The sequence below is a fragment of the Rhipicephalus microplus genome, unplaced genomic scaffold (assembly GCF_043290135.1).
Source record: "Rhipicephalus microplus isolate Deutch F79 unplaced genomic scaffold, USDA_Rmic scaffold_14, whole genome shotgun sequence".
NCBI classification, from domain to species: domain Eukaryota; kingdom Metazoa; phylum Arthropoda; class Arachnida; order Ixodida; family Ixodidae; genus Rhipicephalus; species Rhipicephalus microplus.
In genome coordinates this window covers 20,544,650-20,555,429 of record NW_027464587.1, presented here as the reverse complement: position 1 = coordinate 20,555,429, position 10,780 = coordinate 20,544,650, and positions in this window count along the sequence as shown.

Sequence of the window (10,780 nt, the reverse complement as noted above, 5' to 3'; positions counted from 1 at the left end):
CTATCAGCAACATTCGGTACCGAAATAACGGGCTGTAATTAAAGCCATGGAATACATCGTAAAAGCGCTACCACACAACACAAGGGAAGAAGAGACGAGCACAGGCGCAAACTAACAACTGATTTATTGAACGCAGATCAACAAGTATATATACCAGCAAGCTGCGCAGGCGCATCGTCACAGCGATCTTTAGAACAGGAAACAGAAAAAACGTTCAAACAAGGCGCGTCAGAAATTCAATTTCGGCTTTGTACAGCGCAATGGAAGTGTCGCTGACACAATCCTCACCTGCTTTTATAATGAAAAACGCTTCTGAGGTTTCACGGGCCGTTTTTCGCCTACTTCTGCCAAGGATTTTTGCGCAGCGGAACCGTGGTTCACAATTCGAGCACGCCGCGCAGTGGTCAACAAGATGACTTCTCTCGTTATTGTTAAGATTTCTTTCGTGTTCCCTGAGTCGGTCATTGAGGCAGCGCCCTGTCTGGCCGATGTAGCTCATAGTGCATTGAAGGTGCCTCCCATCGCGCGGAGAGCTGCTTTGTTAAGTACGCGCAGTATCTGGAGCCAGCATGTGCCCTTATTATATCACCTAGTTTGGTCCACATGCTCTAAAGCGCCCGTTAAGTTATTTTATCGAACAGCAAATAATAATAAAATAATACGTATTAATTAAAGCTTACAATGCATTGCAGGCGTTTCCCATCGCGCACAGTTTTGCAATAATGCGCACGGCGCAGTCTCCGGAGCCAGCACGTGCCTTTATGTCACCTATATCAACTTTAATCAGAACTGCGCAGAGCCTACATACACGCACTTTGGCCGATTTGCGACCCAATCATGCCACGTGTAACTCGTGAAATAAAGGAAACTGGTATACAGCGTTGTACATAAGCTGTGACCCTTCAAACACCACATTTCTATCTTACAAATAAATATCCGCGAACTTGAGCAAGAGGAGATGAACAGTTGGAAGTATTGTTTCTCTAAAATGTAGTTGATAGGTTTGTTCGTTTTCTTGTTTTGCATGACAATTTTGTTTCAGAGGTTAACTTTTTTTGCTCCGAACGGCCACGTGCGCTTTTCCTTCCCGCTGTCCACGGCCAGCATTTTTTAAGTCTTTCGCGGGTTGTGGGGTCCTTGAGGCTGGCAGAACGAATCTTTCTCTCCTTCACACCAAACCACATTTCTGCGTGCTTTTGTGCAGCGGCCTACGCGGTTTAAGCTTAAACAAGGCCGTGCCGCTGGTGCGCTCTGGGTTCCACTGCCTACTGTAGTCTGGAAAGCGATCGCTGAAACGAGCGAGCAAGCAGCCTCCATATCGAATTGCCACATCGAATTGCGTATGGCTTGATTCGATATGGTCGTGCAGCCCAGCTTCTCGACGGAAAAGCCCGCGCGGCCAAGGTCCGGAGCAGCACCGTCACCGTTGCTATGGTGTGACGTCAGAGCGTCCCTCGGCGCAAGTAGCCAATCAGCTCTCGCCGTCGGTTGCTAGCTCTGCTCCTACTAGGTTTTCAATATATGCTTCCGGGCACTTGGGTGGGCATAGGGGGGGGGGGGGCAGGCGAGAATTTTGGGAGGGCTCCAGCCCACCCTTGCCCCCCCCCCCCCTGGCGCCGCCCCTGCCACTAGGCATGCAAACAGTTTTTGAATATGTGTTTGCGAAACCAAAAGACCACACAGCTGCGGACTATCAGAGTTGTGTCATGAAGAAGGACGGAGCTTGTTGAACACTGTGTTGCGACCGGCCTTTGGAGGCACCAGAGATCCGGGATGATGATGCCCAGGCAGAAGGAAGGTGAACTTAAGCAGAGGGTTTATTACATCCTGTACATGACGGGAGATCCCTGGCGAATGCGCTCGGTGACTCATTAGAGAGACCACGTTCTCCTCAGATCTCTGGCACTGGGAATGGGTCCAGATTGCGTTGTCCAATCATAGTTCACATTCTACATCCGAGGGTGGAACCCACATACAACTCGTTAAACGTACGCCATTGGGGCGTACGTGGCCAATGCACTGCCGTGTGACACCAAGGTACGGCTGTCCTTGTCGTGTGAATGCCGCTACGGACTCCCATGCTCAGACGACAAGGTGCATCAAAAGGTCCGTCGCACCTAAGTTCAAAAGAATCGCCGAACTTGTTGCTTAATTAACGGGACAAGTTGTCGTCGAGCTGATGCCACTATCTCTTCCAGTGAAATTTCACCACAGCGGAAACCATTGTTTACCATTGTGATCATCTCGTGGAACACATTACGGCGTCGGATTGAGGGCGCCTCACTTCCCGGCTAGGAAAGACAGTACACGGTGAAAATCAGGCTGGTAGCCTTTCGGTGACTTGTTTGACGAAAAAAGAACACCGCTCCTCCGTCAGCTCAGGTGTCGATTGTAAAACGGCTAGACGACAGGGCACACTGTTAAAACTGAAGAACAAATATTATGGCATATCCAAGGAGTAAATGATGATGAGTAGGGGGAAGCGTCCGCCCGTCCGTCCATCCACCCATGTGTACGTCCGTCTGTGTGTCTGTCCGTCCGTCCGCACCTACCCCATTAGAGCACATGCATCGGACGGATGGACGCTTCGCCCCACTCACTCACCTTTCACTCCGTGGATATGCTGGCTACGCAGGACAGAAGGACCATCGACCAGCTGATGCTGTAAGGAGCTTCGCCCCTAAAATGTACACAGTGGAGGAGGTAACGATGGCGGCAAGCGCTAATTTTTAGCTATCACGGAGGGCGCTACGAGCGTCGTGGGTATCAGTCATGGCCGCTCAGCTCGCACAATAACACCGGATTTCCTCGGAACATCTCTTCCTGCCTTCAAAATTTCTGGTCACGTCAGTATAGCCGCTAGGACTCGTTTGAAACCAAACTCTTCAGAACCTAATGTACAAAAGGAAATAAAAAACCTACAGAGACGACGCACCCAGTGTACGGTCAAGGCTAGGCCTAACAAAGCACCCACGTCGGCACAACACTGGCAGGGCGTAACATTGGCTACTGGTGACCGCAATATCAAGTGCCCATCATGCTCTCAGTGTTCGACAAGGTCCACAAGAAGTCCGTGTGCAACGGATGCCATCCAGCCGCTGTCGTCGCAGGTACCATTGCCACGGCCGCTGAATAAAAAACAAGGTGCGGCCTGCTGCATCGCATCGCCGTCAATGGGCAGAGCGCGTCTGGGCAGAGTTGAGAGTTTCATCCGCTATTAAATGCGAAGCATTTCTTAGCGAACTTCAGCGACTTTGAGAATATCTATCTATCTATCTATCTATCTATCTATCTATCTATCTATCTATCTATCTATCTATCTATCTATCTATCTATCTATCTATCTATCTATCTATCTATCTATCTATCTATCTATCTATCTATCTATCTATCTATCTATCTATCTATCTATCTATCTATCTATCTATCTATCTATCTATCTATCTATCTATCTATCTATCTATCTATCTATCTATCTATCTATCTATCTATCTATCTATCTATCTATCTATCTATCTATCTATCTATCTATCTACTTACGTTTGGGTGCTCTCGCGGTCACCCCCTTAACTTGGCGTGAACCGAAATTAGCATGGGAAGTAAGATGTTTTGACGAATGTGACGCGCTTGTCAAGACATGAATAATGTCACAATACCGTCGCGTACGTCGTCAAACACTTTTCGCCAGACAGTGACACATACCCACGGGCGGGTATGTGCCGCTGGTATGCGGGTATGTGCCACAGGTTTTTTAGTATCTTCCATGGAATGACGAGAACACACAAGGGCTACTTTAACGTGCGAGTCTTAAAAAAATACTGGACATTAGTGGCGTCGACCCGATGACCGCAAAGAATAACTGACAGGGTCCCAGCTGGAATAAAACCCAAGCATTCTGTGTGGCAATGAAGCGTTTTACCACAGAGCTAGGCTAGGTCTCAGAACTACTTTTCAAATAGGCACTGATCTTCGTGAAACATCCATAGTGGTTGCAGTGCTGCCTATTCAATTTTTATGAACATTACATATGTACTCCTTTGATACAGCCGTCACGTCCGGTTAACGTCAATTGGGGTTAGTTGCCAAGCGCTGAAATTGATTTATGTAGCAGTGTCCAGGGCCAGCATCCTCGCGAGCATCAGCGCTTCATATCAGCTTCTGGTGTGCAAACAACTCGTTATATAAATATCTGCAACTCTTCAAAATACATATGTCTGTGCGTGCAACATTTTTACATAAGCTTAACGTAATTTCATGACGTGTCGCTCATTCATAAAATTGCAACATGGTAACCTTCCCTCCGCATGCTTTGCATAACGTTGATTCCCAGGTACGTGGGATCGGCCAATTTTTTTTTTCAGTGGGAGGGTGGGAGGGCGCTAACGCTCTACTCATCACAGCGGATGGCACTTCGCGTTTCATTGTGGTTGCGTGAGGATTTATGTGTGTCCGTGTGCTTTCTCGTGCCTAGTTTGTGTGCGATCATGTATGGGAGGTAGTTTGCCTCATGTTTTCTGTGTTTGAGCAGAGATTTTAATGTGTGCGCGTGTGCAGATGCTTTTTTAAATGCGAAGCATTTCTTAGCGAACTACGGCGACTTTGAGCGTATCTATCTACCTACTTATAATTCTAGCCGCCTACGACTTTTAGCTCTCCTGGCCGTTTCGATAATGGTATCGATACCAAACTTGGTATGACACAGCATGACTGCATGAAGTACGTATTTGACTAGTCAGAACATGAAAATCATCACAATTATGTCATGAATGTCATGTTTGCATTTCATGGTTCGCCCCGCCGCGGTGGTCTAGAGGCTAAGGTACTCGGCCGATGACTCGCAGGTCACAGGATCAAATCCCGTCTGCGGCGGCTGCATTTCCGATGGAGGCGGAAATGTTGTAGGCCCGTGTGCTCAGATTTGGGTGCACGTTAAAGAACCCCAGGTGGTCGAAGTTTCCGGAGCCCTCCACTACGGTGTCTCTCATAATCATATGGAGGTTTTGGCACGTTCAACCCCAAATAATAAACAATCTGTCATCAATCAATCATTTCATGGTCCTGTAGCTCTTGCGGTGGTTCGCTTCACGGCATGTTGCAAAACTGGTGTGGTATGACATGATTGCATGGCGAAGCAAAGCGCCAGACCCTAACACGAAAATCATGACTTGCATGACGTGTAACAACATGACTACATGCCACACTCATGATGCGCTCGCGGCCTTTTCGCTAGCGTCAGATATACCAAATTTGGTATTACGGTACGTGAATAGATGAAGATACGTGACTGGTACAAACATGATATTCACGAGATGCGCGTCATGTAACAACATGACTACATTCTACGCTCATGATGCGCTCGCTGCGGTTCGCTCGCTTCATATGTACCAAACTTGATATTACGCGACGTGAACGGACAACATCGGTAAATGACACATCCGTACGTAATCACGACATGCTTGCCATGTAACAACATGACTACATGCCACACTCAAGATGCACTCGCAGCCATTTCGCTAGCTTCACATATGCCACATTTGGTATTACTTGAGGTCAATGGATGACAATGGTATGTGACTGATGCAAACATGATAATCATAAGATGCGTGTCGTGTGAGAACATGACTACATGCCACAGTCAAAGCGCCAAGACATTTCGGCGTGACAAAGTGCGCGTGCTCGCCGGCGTACATTTCGTCACGCCGTGCCTGGCCGTGACTTTCTTGAGGTTGTGCGAGACCTTATGGATATATGGCACAACTTGTGGCGTAATCCTTAAGGGCTGGGTAGCAGTGATCGCTTCCCGTATTCCACGTTTAAACTTCTGTAGAAGTGATTCAGCAACGGCTATAATGACCGATCGAGGTAACCCAGCAGCCTCTAGTCGGCTCACCTGATTGAGGAAACTAAGATTCATGCTGTGTGGGCACAATAAACAATTGTATCGGGCCAGTTGGTAAGGATATTGATAGGAAGCGCAGCCACTATTACAAAGATTACAAAGTGTTGTGTGTTCTTTCTAATAGTGGCTGCGCTTCCTATCAAGATGTGTGGGCACGACCTCTTTAGCGCCGATTGCAAGCAAAGAGACGCAACGCCCCTCTTCACAATCTTTGAAAGGGCAGAATCGTACGGCACTAGCTGCTTCTCAACACGAGGATGATAAGACCAGCAAAGATGCTCATCGTTCCACGTGAGGCTTAAGTCTAAAAACTGCAGACAAGCTTCTTGAGGCAATTCAACAGTAAAGAAAAGCCCTCGTCCTAGTCTTATAAAAACGTTTAAAATAAAATCAGGGGATGTAAGGTCACCCTGTTTATCTAGAAGTCATCAGCGTACCTAAAAACATTTAAAACCTCCCCCCCCCCCTTAAAAGCATTGTCCAAGTCCCTAGGGATCTACATCCGCTAAAAAAATATCGCAAAGGAGCGATGCGCCACAGGAACCAATGCAGATTCCTTGTCACTGAAGAAAGGACTTTTCGTCAAACATAATAAAAGTTGCATTGAGATAAAATTCTAAAAGCAATAAAATATTGTCTACAATAATGCCCGCGTCATTGATAAAATTGACGTCACCATTCTCTTCTATGCAGGGTTTTACAGAGGCTAGAAGCTTGTCATGCGGCACGGAATAATACAGATCTACAACATCCACTGAAACGGAGTTGCCTGTAGTAACGCGAGACCGCAGAATGTTGCACACATCACTTGAGCCCTTCGTACGGAAAGGGTCATTCACCACGAGATTTTTTAGCTTGCTCTGAAAAAATCTGCTAACGTTAATCTGCCAAGACCCTCCTTCACTAACAATAGTGCGAAAAGGTACATCCGGTTCGTGTGTCTTGGCCGAGAAAAAAACGTTGAGGTTGCTCTCTTTGCTGTTCTTTATGTCCTTAGCTAACATTGTAAGTCCCGCATTCTTGCAAAAATCAGCGAACTTAGACCTAACGCGAGTCGCTTCCAACCTAACTGGGCGGAAGTTTTGCTTGATAGCCGCTAAAGCCTTTTCTTTGTATGCTGCCTCAGACATGACCACAAAGCAACCTTCTTTGTCGGCTAGCATTAACGTTAATTGCCGTTAGTTGCCGTACGATTCTGCCCACTCAAAGATTGTGAAGAGGTGCGTTGCGTCTCTTTGCTTGGAATCGGCGCTAAAGAGGTCGTGCCCACACAGCATGAAACTTAGTTTCCTCAATCAGGTGAGCCGACTACAGGCTGCTGGGTTCCCTCGATCGGTCATCACGGCCGTTGCTGAATCACTTCTGCAGAAGTTTAAACGTGGAACACGGGAAGCGATGATTGCTAGCCAGCCCTCAAGGATTAGGCCACAAGTTGTGCCATTTATCCATAAGGTCTCGCACAACCTCAAGAAAGTCGCGGCCAGGCACAGCGTACCGATGGTGTTTTTCGCACCAGAAAAAAATCGGAAGACTGTGCCAACGTGTGTGTGCGATAGGAAGAAGCGCGGCTGCCCGAATAAACATGAGAGGGCCTTTGTTAAGTGTTCCATGGGGGTTTTATACTCCATAGTCTTATCTTTCGGAAAAGTGAACATTGGCCAAACCGAACGGTGTATTAATGACCGATTCAGGGAACACGCCCAAAAATTAACAAAAAGATATGACAAGTATGCGCACCTGGTTGCACATGTCATCTCGTGTGGTTGTGACGCACGATTTTCTGAGACAAAGATTCTAGGCAGAAGCGCAAGTAAAACAGCACGTGAAGTGTTAGAGGCCTTTTTCATTGCAAAAAAAACAAAACAAAGATCACTGTGTAAGCGCCCCTTCCATTTCGTTGTTACCAAGCGAACTTCAGTTTATCGCTCTCAGGCTATAACATTGATTGACTGTACGTTTGATAATGTATGCTGTTGGCCTTTTATGGTGTGTGTGTGCGCACAATGTGTCCTGCATATATTCAAGCCTTCGAGCTATGAATAAATCAGTTGGAAGTGGGCGCTGTGTGTGTTTGATGCATGGGTGTGTGCGTGTGTGAGTGATCGGGTCAAGTTTTCGCGCCTAAATTAATTTTTCAAAATCACACTAATAACATTACTAAAATTTATGCACCACCTCAGAGGAGGTCAAAGTATGTGTTAATTAACAAGCCTTATTTTTAACCACCCATGGTCTGGATTGTGGTTCTCCCAAGTTATTTTTACACAGAAACTTTTGGACCAGTTGAAAGTTCACTTCTGGGAAGTACTTGTACCCAACACTGTAGAAAAAAGTAGGATTGAGTTGGAGGATATATATCCCAAGAACGCTAAAAATTTACCATCATCATTGTCATCATCATCAGTCTACCTACGTCCACTGAAGGACAAAGGGCTCTCCCATGATCCGCCAGTCAACTCGGTCCCGTGCTTGGTGCTGCCATTTTGTACCCACAAACTTCCTAATCTCATCTGTCCACCTCACTTTCTGTATTCCCCAAACCGCTTGCCTTCTCTGGAAATCCAGTCAGTTATCCTTAATGACCAGCGGTTATTCTGGCTACGCGCTACATGCCCGTCCCATGTCCGTTGTTCTTTTTGATTTCAACTATGATATCCTTAACCGCAGTTTGTTCCCTGATCCACTCTGCTCTCTTTTTGTCTTTTGTGGTTACACCTACCCTTTTTCTTTCTATCTCTCGCTGCGTCGTGCTTAATTTAGGCTGAACCTTCTTTTTAAGCCTCCAGGTTTCTGCTCCGTAGGTAAGCAGTGGCAAGATGCAACTGTTCTATACCTTTAACATGAGAGGTAGTGGCAATTTACCAGCCATTTCCTTTCTTATGTGTTAAGATGATGTTTTCATTCTTCGAGATTCTGGTACCCTCCCCGTCAGGAGACATTTCGTGAACAGAGTGGCTAGTTCTTGTAGCACAATCTGTCCTCCGTCTTTCAGAAGATCTCATGTTACCCGATCCTCACCAGCAGGTTTGCCTCTCTGCATTCCCTCCAAGGCTTTTCTGGCTTGTTCTGTTATGATGGGCTCCCACGTGGATTACTTTTAGTTCTTATATTAAGGTCATGGTTGTCTGGGCTACTGTACTGATCTCTGTCAAACTCGTCCGCTATTACGCTACGCTTATTACGCTATTACGCTACGCTACGCTACTACCTTACGCTTATTGATCAGCTTCGAAAGCTCTGCCAACTCTATTTTGTCAATTGTACTTGAGACTTGCATGCTTTGAAGTTTCTAATGAGATTCTTTGTGTCCTGGCACAGCTTACCACTGTCCTGTCTAACCACCGCACCTTACACTTCTACTGCACACTCCGTAATAATACTCGTTAGATTATCATTCATTGCGTCGACGCTAAGGCTAGTTTTCTCGATAAGAGCCAAGTATCTGTTCTGAAGCGAGGTTTTACCATATAAATATCTAAATGGTAATTTGGAAAATCATGTGCTAATCCGAAAACAAACATTCTGATAGTGACTGATGATTTTGTTTGTAAAGAGAAGGCAGGTGTAGGAACAGTGTCAGACTCTCTAGATGAGCCTTTCTCAGTTCGATCACCCGGCTTTACCGGGTGATCTTAGTATTAGTATAGTCTTCGTATTGCGTAAATTGCCCCAGGATCTATCAGCAGTAGTTGTGATAACATACTGCTTCTCTGTCTGTGCTGTCTTATATTCCACGTACCTTAGAGACCTCCTACTCGCTCATTCCTAGACATGTGCGACTCGCTCAACTAGTGCGGGTTGTAGAGGTTTAGCTCAGAATAAACCTGCAGATGCACTAGTATTTTGTTCCCGCTATAGTCCTGTTTTCTTATTTTGGTTGTGTTGGAGTATATCACATCAGCGCGTTTTGAAGAATGTGCAGTGGCCAATGAATTCCAAAAATCTCCTTTGTTATTTTTAGATTTCCCACAGTTAATGTTTCCTTAGAAGAGCAGGTGGCGTTCATATAGAAAGGAGGAAATAGTAATTACAAGCTGCGTTGTTGAGTTCACTTACTTGAGCTTTTACCATCAAAGATCAGGTCTGGCACAGTTGCCTTTATGCCTTCACTGTAATTCAACATTAAGATTCGAAATTCAAAGGGAAAGACTACTACAAGAATGCGTACGAAAGGTGGACTAAAACGTATCACTTTAGATGATTCTTTTATTTGGCGAACTCATTTGGTTATAGCCACAGGAATCTTTCAACGATGTTATAAATTTTTTACGAGAGTCTAAAAGAGTCGAATGTTAAGTTTAGCCTAATTCATTTGTTTTAGGCACAGAAGTTTTTTTATGTGATTGCTTTGAAGATTCTATTTTTTTATTCATATGTTTATATATTACCAGTAATAGCTGATGAATTCATTTTCAACCCTTTGAGTTTGAGTTTATTCAACCACGTGACAAGTACACGAAAATACACAGTATACGTGGTTTGGTGCGAAGGCGAAAAAGCTGCATTTCACAGCTTAACTGGCCCCTTCACCCAGAAAAAATCTAAACTACAAATTTACAAAAATTACAAAAGTTACAGGCAGCGGAAAGCGACAATACAAAAAGAAACACGCATGTGGCCCATAACAGCAAATAATAGAATGACAACTCTAAAATACATACAAAAATATTCATAACAAAGCAATGTATGAAAGAAGAAAAACTGAATAACCATTACAGAAATCACCCAACATTCATTTACAACACAATCAGCACATCCGATTTAACATTTCAGTTTTAGACAATATACGCAGATTATCAGTTGTTAGTTTCCATTTGTTCATCACACTTGGAAGGCGGTAACGTAGTGTTTCAAATCCATAGTTTGTGCGAGGACAAGGTA